Source organism: Dermacentor variabilis, chromosome 8, assembly GCF_050947875.1.
Source record: "Dermacentor variabilis isolate Ectoservices chromosome 8, ASM5094787v1, whole genome shotgun sequence".
Classification (NCBI taxonomy): domain Eukaryota; kingdom Metazoa; phylum Arthropoda; class Arachnida; order Ixodida; family Ixodidae; genus Dermacentor; species Dermacentor variabilis.
The window spans coordinates 170,741,396-170,749,141 of NC_134575.1; the positions used below are offsets into that span (position 1 = coordinate 170,741,396).

General features: G+C 52.3%; 1 non-coding gene across 1 annotated transcript; it reads right to left on the reverse strand.

Moving 5' to 3' along the window:
• Positions 1–6,960: 6,960 nt before the first annotated feature.
• TRNAT-GGU (transfer RNA threonine (anticodon GGU)) lies at positions 6,961–7,032 on the reverse strand. The gene has a single exon. It is a non-coding gene; the product is annotated as a tRNA-Thr (tRNA).
• Positions 7,033–7,746: the final 714 nt, after the last annotated feature.

Consider the following 7,746-nt stretch of genomic DNA (forward strand, 5'->3'; position numbering starts at 1 on the left):
GTTAGATTCTTTCATACATTGGCGTTTCCTGATCAGATATTTCGTCTCCTGCGACAGCTTACTGGCATCCTTTCTAAAGGAGTTACCACCGACTTCTATTGCACACTCTTTAATGATGCCCACAAGATTGTCGTTCATTGCTTCAACACTACACTCTAAGAACAGTTTACACCCTTTGGCTTGCCCCTTCTGCCACACAAGAATAATCGTCATCTGCCTTGATGCGTTTCCTTTCTTTATCGCTGCATGCCCGGAACTTTCCAGTGACGAACGGCACGCGCGTTATCAGAAGGGGCACTCCAAATGGTGTAAACTGTTCTATGCTGATAACGCGCGTGCCATTCGTTACTGGAAAGTTCTGGGCTCGCAGCGATAAAGAAAGGAAACGCATCAAGGCAGATGACGATTATTTTTGTGTGGCAGAAGGGGCAAGCCAAAGGGTGTAAACTGTTCTTAGAGTGTAAGATCCTCTTCCTGAGTTAAAGTCGCATACCTGTTGTGTAGCTTGATCCGGGATTCCTCTATTTTCCCTCTTACCGCTAACTCTTTGATCGGTTTTTATCTACCAGTTTCTTCCCTTCCCTGCTCAAGTCGCGGCTAATTCGTGTTCTTACCAGCCTGTGGTCACTGCAGCGCACCTTGCCGAGCACGTCCGCATCTTGTATGATGCCAGGGTTAGCGCAGAGTATTTCATTTTTAGTCTTGCAATTCGGGCTCGTTCACGTCCACTTTCGGCTATCCCGCTTGCGGAAGAAGGTATTCATTATCCGCCTAATATTGTCACGTCGTAGTGACGTTAAAGAACACAGTAGCAAAATTGTGAAAGACAAAACTAGCTTTTATTGGGCGAACCTGTGCCCACAAAAGAGGCTACATTTAAGCACAACGACAGCGCCGCACACAGTCGGCGATCGTCGAAAATCTGATCAGCGGGTCAAGCGCGTCGGCTGTTATAGATTAGTCGTCGAATGTTCCAGAGTAATCGTTGGGACCCGCGTGCCTTCCACAAAGTACTACGCCATTCGCGTCACGCATGCATGCAATCAGATTACACAAGGTTCGGTGACGACAGACAGCGGATAGAAGCATTGATAACATTCTAGAAACTTCCGATACATTTAGATGCGTCCTGCGCTGAGCGATAACATTTGGTGGACGGTAAAAGCGCTCACCCGTAAAAGAAACGAGTTCACGTGTCAATTCCCCCTCCAAAAAGGCATCGTCCCGGTGCTGCAAACATAACAAGAGAGTAAAACACAAAAGGACACTTGTTAAACAAAGTAACAAAGAAACAAAGTTCAAGGTGACACAGTCCAAAAAAGAAAGAATCAAAAGTTCAGCTATGCGACGTCCCCAGAGTTCATTAGCGCTGGTGAAACGGCTTAAGACGCACAACATGAACTACTTGAGGTCGTGAGCAGCGCCTATGTGAAGGCGAAATGCCGCCTGGCACGACCTCATAGTCCAGTTCGCTAACACGTCGGGTGACCATGTAGGATCCGAAATAGCGTCGCAATAGTTTCTCATTGAGTCCTCGTCGACGTATTGGGGTCCAAACCCCAACACGGTCGCCAGGGTGGTACTGAACGCAGCGTCGTCGGAGGTTGTATTGTCGGCAGTCGGTACGCTGCTGGTTCTTATCCGTAGGCGGGTAAGCTGTCGGGCTTCGGCGCGCTGGAGATAGGTAGCGACGTAGAGATTCTCTTCATCGGTCACATGCGGCAGCATGGCGTCGAGTGTCGTCGTCGGATTCCTGCCGTAAACCAGCTTAAATGGCGTGATCTGTGTTGTTTCTTGCACCGCCGTGTTGTAAGGGAATGTTACGTACGGCAGGACCGCATCCCACGTCTTTTGCTTGACGTTTACGTACATTGCTAGCATGTCGGCGAAGGTCTTGTTCAAGCGCTCCGTGAGACCATTCTTGTGCGGATGGTAGGCAGTTGTCCTCCTGTGACTTGTCTGGCTATATTGCAGAATGGCTTGCGTGAGCTCTGCTGTAAAAGCCGTTCCTTTGTCGGTGATGACTTCTGGAGCACCATGTCGCAGCAGGATGTTCTCGACGAAAAATTTCGCCACTTCGGTTGCGCTGTTTTTCGTTAGAGCTTTAGTTGGATCTTCGTCGGAATAAGTGGATCTTCGTCGCCACGAATATCCACTTATTTCCGCAAGCTAATGTCGGAAACGGTCCCCGTAAGTCCATCCCGTTCTGCAGAAATGGTCGGTATGGAGGCTTGATCGGCTGTAGATATTTCGCTGGCCTTGTCGGCGGTGTCTTGCGTCGCTGACAGTCTCGACATGTTTTGACGTAACGGGCGACATCGGTGGTTAGGCGCGGCCAGTAATACCTTTCCTGTATCCTCGATAGCGTCCGGGAGAAGCCGAGGTGCCCGGTGGTCGAATTGTTATGTAGGGCGTGCAATATTTCTGGACGCAGCGCCGACGGAACAACAAGAAGGTAGCTGGTGCGGACTGGTGAGAAGTTCTTCTTCACGAGCAGGTTGTTTTGAAGCGTCAACGAAGACAATGCGCGTTTAAATGCGCTAGGGACAACGTCGGTATGCCCTTCCAAATATTCGACGAGGCCTTTTAGCTCCGGGTCTGCTCGCTGCTGTTCGGCGAAGTCTTCCGCGCTTATTATTCCAAGGAAGGCGCCATCATCCACGTCATCTTGCTGCGGCGGGTCCATCGGGGCGCGTGATAGGCAATCGGTATCTGAGTGTTTTCTTCCGGACTTGTATATTACCATGACGTCATATTCCTGCAGTCTGAGGCTCCACCCCACCAGACGTCCTGAAGGGTCCATTAGGTTAGCTAGCCAAGACAAGGCGTGATGGTCGCTGACCACTTTGAATGGCCTCCCATATCGGTAAGGGCGGAATTTTGCCGCCCAAATGATGGCCAGGCATTCCTTTTCAGTCGTAGAATAATTGCCTTCCGCTTTTGAGAGCGACCGGGTAGCATAAGATATCACCCGTTCAAGTCCGTCTTTGGACTAGGACGGCACCGATGCCTAGGCTACTGGCGTCAGTGTGGATTTCGGTATCAGCGTCCTCGTCGAAGTGTGCAAATACCGGCGGCGACTGCATGCGTCGTTTGAGTTCTTAAAATGCATCCGCCTGCGGCGTTTCCCACTTGAACTCGACATCACATTTGGTTAGATGTCTTAGCTGCTCCGCGATGAGTAACAAGTCCTTGACCAAGCGCCTGTAGTAGGCACACATGCCATAGAATCTACGCACTGCCTTCTTGTCGACGAGCTGCGGGAACTTTGCGGTGGCAGCTGTCTTTTGCGGGTTGGGGGCGACACCAGATTTGCTGATTATGTGGCTTAGAAACAGACTCTGGTCGTAAGCAAAGCGGCACTATTCTGGCTTCCGAGTAAGCCCTGATGGCCTGATGGCCTCTAGTACTGTTGCGGGCCGCCTAATGTGATCGCCAAAATTTCCGGCGAAGGCGTCAACGTCATCCAGGTATACGAGGCAGGTCTGCTACTTCAATCCTGCTAAAACCGTGTCCATCACGCGTTGGAACGTTGCAGGCGCCGAGCACAGTCCGAATGGCATAACCTTGAACTCGCGGAGGCCGCCTGGGTTGATGAAGGCAGTCTTCTGGCGATCTGTTTCGTCGACTTCTATTTGCGAATAGCCAGACTTGAGGTCCATCAACAAGAATTATTTAGCGTTGCAGAGCCGATCCAATGCGTCGTCTGTTTGTGGGAGGGGGTATACGTCCTTCTTCGTGATCTTGTTCAGGTGACGATATTCGGCACAAAATCGTAAGGTTCCGTCCTTTTTCTTCACCAATACTACAGGAGATGCCCACGGGCTTTTTGACGGCTGGGTTATGTCGTCGCGCAGCATTTCGTCAACTAGGTGCCTTATAGCCTCACGTTCTCGCGTAAAAACTAGATTAGGGCTCTGGCGGAGTGGTCGAGCACACTCTTCCTTTATTATGTGATGTTTTGCAACTGGCGTTTGTCGAATCCTTGATGACGTCGAAAAGCACTCTTTCTATCGTCGAAGGAAACTTCTGAGCTGTTGTTGCTTAATCATGGGGAGACTTGGATTTATGTCGAAGTATGGTTCAGGACGTACGGTCGTCGGGGTAGATGCGGCAGAATCCGAGAGGACAAATGTATTGCTGGTTTCCAGAATGTCCTCGTTGTATGCGATCGTCGTGCACTTGTTGATGTGCTTGAACTCCTGGCAGAAGTTTGACAGCAACAGTTTTGTGTTTCCTCCGTGCAGTAGAGCGATTCCTCTTGCTACGCAAATTTCGCGATCGAGCAGTAGACGTTGGTCGCCTTCGATGAGCCCTTCTACGTCAGCAGATGTTTCGGTGCCGACCGAAATAACAATGCTGGAGCGAGGGGGGATGCTCACTTTATCTTCGAGCACACTCAAGGCGCGGTGACTAGGAAGGCTCTCCGGCTGTATGGCTTGATCTTCCCACAGCGTTATTGACTTCGACATCCGGCCGGTGATTGCGCCGTGTTGGTTCAGGTAGTCCATGCCGAGAATGACGTCTCGTGAACACTCTTGGAGGATAACGAAGGCGGCAGTGTAAGTCCGGTCGTGAATGGTAATTCTTGCCGTGCACATTCCAGTGGGCGTTATGAGGTGTCCTCCAGTGGTCCGAATTTGAGGGCCTTCCCATGTAGTCTTAACTTCCTTCAACTGGGCGGTGATGTGTCCACTCGTGACGGAGTAATCAGCGCCTCTGTCGACTAAGGCGGCGACTACGTGGCCGTCGAGAAGCACGTCGACGTCGGTGGTTCTTTGTCTTGCATTCCAGTTCGGTCTTGGCGTTGGATCACGGCTGCGTCGCGTTGACCTGTGGCTGGTATGTGACGTCGTCCGGTCGTCTTTCGTCGTCGTATTCTTTGCTTCCACACTTCGTCGGGACAGCGGCGTGCCGTTATGTCGTCGAGGTAGTTTCTTCGGTGTCTTCGTAGGGGTGGAGGATCTTCGTCAGTTCGACGAACAGCAACCGCACCTCCATCGGTTGCTGCTTTTAGTTTTCCGAATATGAGCTCGCAGAGCGGCCCCGGGCTGGGCCAGTGTATGGTCGGCGCTGCGGTGACAGGTAGCGGCATGGTGACGACGAACGGGACGGTAGTCGAGGGCTCCACTGTGTGGCGGGGAGGTAGTCTGCGATATCGCGAGGTCGTTCGCCAAGCTGTGGCCACGGCGCAATAACGGCGAACCCTCGGAATCCCATCTCCCGGTATGGGCATCGACGGTAGATGTGCCCTGCTTCTCTGCAGTGATAGCAAAGTAGACGGCGGTCGGGGGCGCGCCAAACGTCAGTCTTCCTTGGAACGCCGCGTAAGGTGACCGGTTGGCGTGCTGGCGGCGGGAGTGGTGGTAGACGACGGAACTGTGTCGTCACTGGGTCCTGCCTTGGGCGTGGAGGGGGAACGTGACGGCGAGCTACAGCGGCGTATGTCATCGCTTGTGGCTGAGGCTGTGGCGATTCAGGGGCTGCTCCAAGTTGCTCTTGGATCTGCGGACGTCCGGCGTCGGCAATCGAAGCCACTTGAGTCTGTAATGATGGGAATAGCTTCTGTAGCTCCTCCCGCACGACCACTCGGATAGTCTCCCGCAGGTCGTCGGTGGCCAGTCTCTGAACTCCGGCGTAGTTTGTCGAGTTTGTGCCGCGGTTGAATTGCCGGTTTCGCATGTGGAATGTTTTCTCGATGCTGGTGGCCTCGCGAAGAAACTCGTCGATGATCTTCGGTGGCCTTCGTACCGTTCCGGTAAAAAGTTCCCCCTTCACACCACGCATGAGTAGGCGGACTTTCTTCTCCTCGCGCATTTCAGGTTCGGCGTGGCGGAATAGACGGCTGATTCCTCCGTGAACATCCCGGTTGTCCCATTAGGTAGCTGCACCCGGGTTTTTAATAGCGCTTGGGCTCGTTCTCGGCGTACGACGCTTGCGAATGTCTGCAGGAAGACGCTTCGGAACAGGTCCCAGGTTGTTAAGGTGGCTTCTCGGTTCTCGACCCACATCCAGGCAGCGTCTTCCAATGCGAAGAAGACATGTCGCAGTTTGTCGTCGCTGTCCGAGCTGTTAAATGTAGCGACTTTCTCATACGTCTCAAGCCAGCTTTCTGAGTCCTCGAAAGTTGAACCGCGGAACGTCCGAGGATCCCTGGGCTGCGGCAGCACGATGGGCGACGCAGGGGCTGTGATTGTGGTGGACTTGGTGTCGATCTTCCTGGTCGTCTCACGCAAAACTCCGCGCTCCGGGGGCAGTCCTTGCAGCCTGCGGCTACCTCGCTGGCTGTTGGCGACGTTGGTGTTGTCTTGAGCGTGCGGGCTTGGATCACAGCTTTGTGGGGGCGTCCGTTACATGAACGCAAAGCACCTCCACCAGGTGTGGCTTGGTAGTGACGGTGAAGAAGGCAGAAAAACTGATTATTGAAGCTAGCGTTTTATCGGGCGAACCTGTGCCCACAAAACAGAACACAGTCAGCGAACGTCGAACATCTATTCGCCGTGTCAAGCGCGTCGGCTTTTATAGATAGAGTTGTCGAATGTTCCAGAGTAATCGCTGGTTCCCTCGCCTTCTGTCACCTCCCCCCGTCTCTTATATTGGTACGGCCTCTTCTCCCTCTCGTTTTTCTCCGTTCTACAGTTCTATCTGCGTCCCCTCTGTCCTCGCACGTTAAGGGAACGCTGCAGTTTCTGCAATGCTTCCGAGGGAAGCCACGGATAATTACAGCTGTCAAGCGGCTAACGTGGGGACGGCCAGGGAGCCTCAGAGGGCATTATGCACATTTGACGTAGTGGGGTGAAAACGAGTTTCTGCCGTCGCCGTTCCTCTCTTACTCGCGCTTGTCATCTATACACGCGCTCTGAACCATCCCCCAGGTGGTGTGCGCGACAGCAGCCCACAACAGCAGCAGCAGCTGTGGGAAAGTCGTAGAGACAAAGAAAGCTTCGTTTTAAAACAACTTGCCGCAGGTGGGGAACGATCCCATGTCTTCGCATTACCCGTGCGATGCTCTACCAATTGAGCTACCGCGGCGCCGTATTGCCGTCCAATTTCTTGAGTATTTATTTTTCCTACTAGAAGCCTGGGAGTGTTATCCAGCGCCACTCCTGAAAAACCTTGGCGGCGGTTGTGGTGCATCCTTTCTGCCGCAGGCGTCACGAGTACGTGATGTTTTTGGATGAAGGCAACTGGTCAATAAACCAACGCATGCTACTTGAAGGCATTAATGTTGCCGGATACGAGGCCCTCGTTATGCAATAAACGAGAATAAAGGGGGTTAACCTAGGGACCCTATTTTATTAAACATATCGTAAGCAGGCAAAAAACTTTGACACCAAGGACAACATAGGGGAAAATATTTGTACTTACCAAATGAATTAAAGAAATGATAAATTAATCGAAATGAACGTGGATGAAAATATCGCTGCGGCTTAGCTCAGCTAACCCTCGATATGCAAAGCAACGCTTGGTTTAGTCTGGTTAAGTCTGGGTTTTACTTGGTAAAGCTTTCATTTACCTGTAACTATTATACTTAACTATACAATCATCGTTAAGCCAGGCATGACGGCTGTGCCTAGGTGGGTGGCTAGACATGACTGTGATTAGGCTTGGTAGACACATCGTTGGACGGTGCAACGCTTGATGCATTCCGGACCTTCTCCAGTGAAGCAGCTCGCCGGATGATATCCGCGGAATCGTCAGACGGCGCTTGGCGAAGCAGGCAGCGGAGGCGGAGCTCGGCGCGGC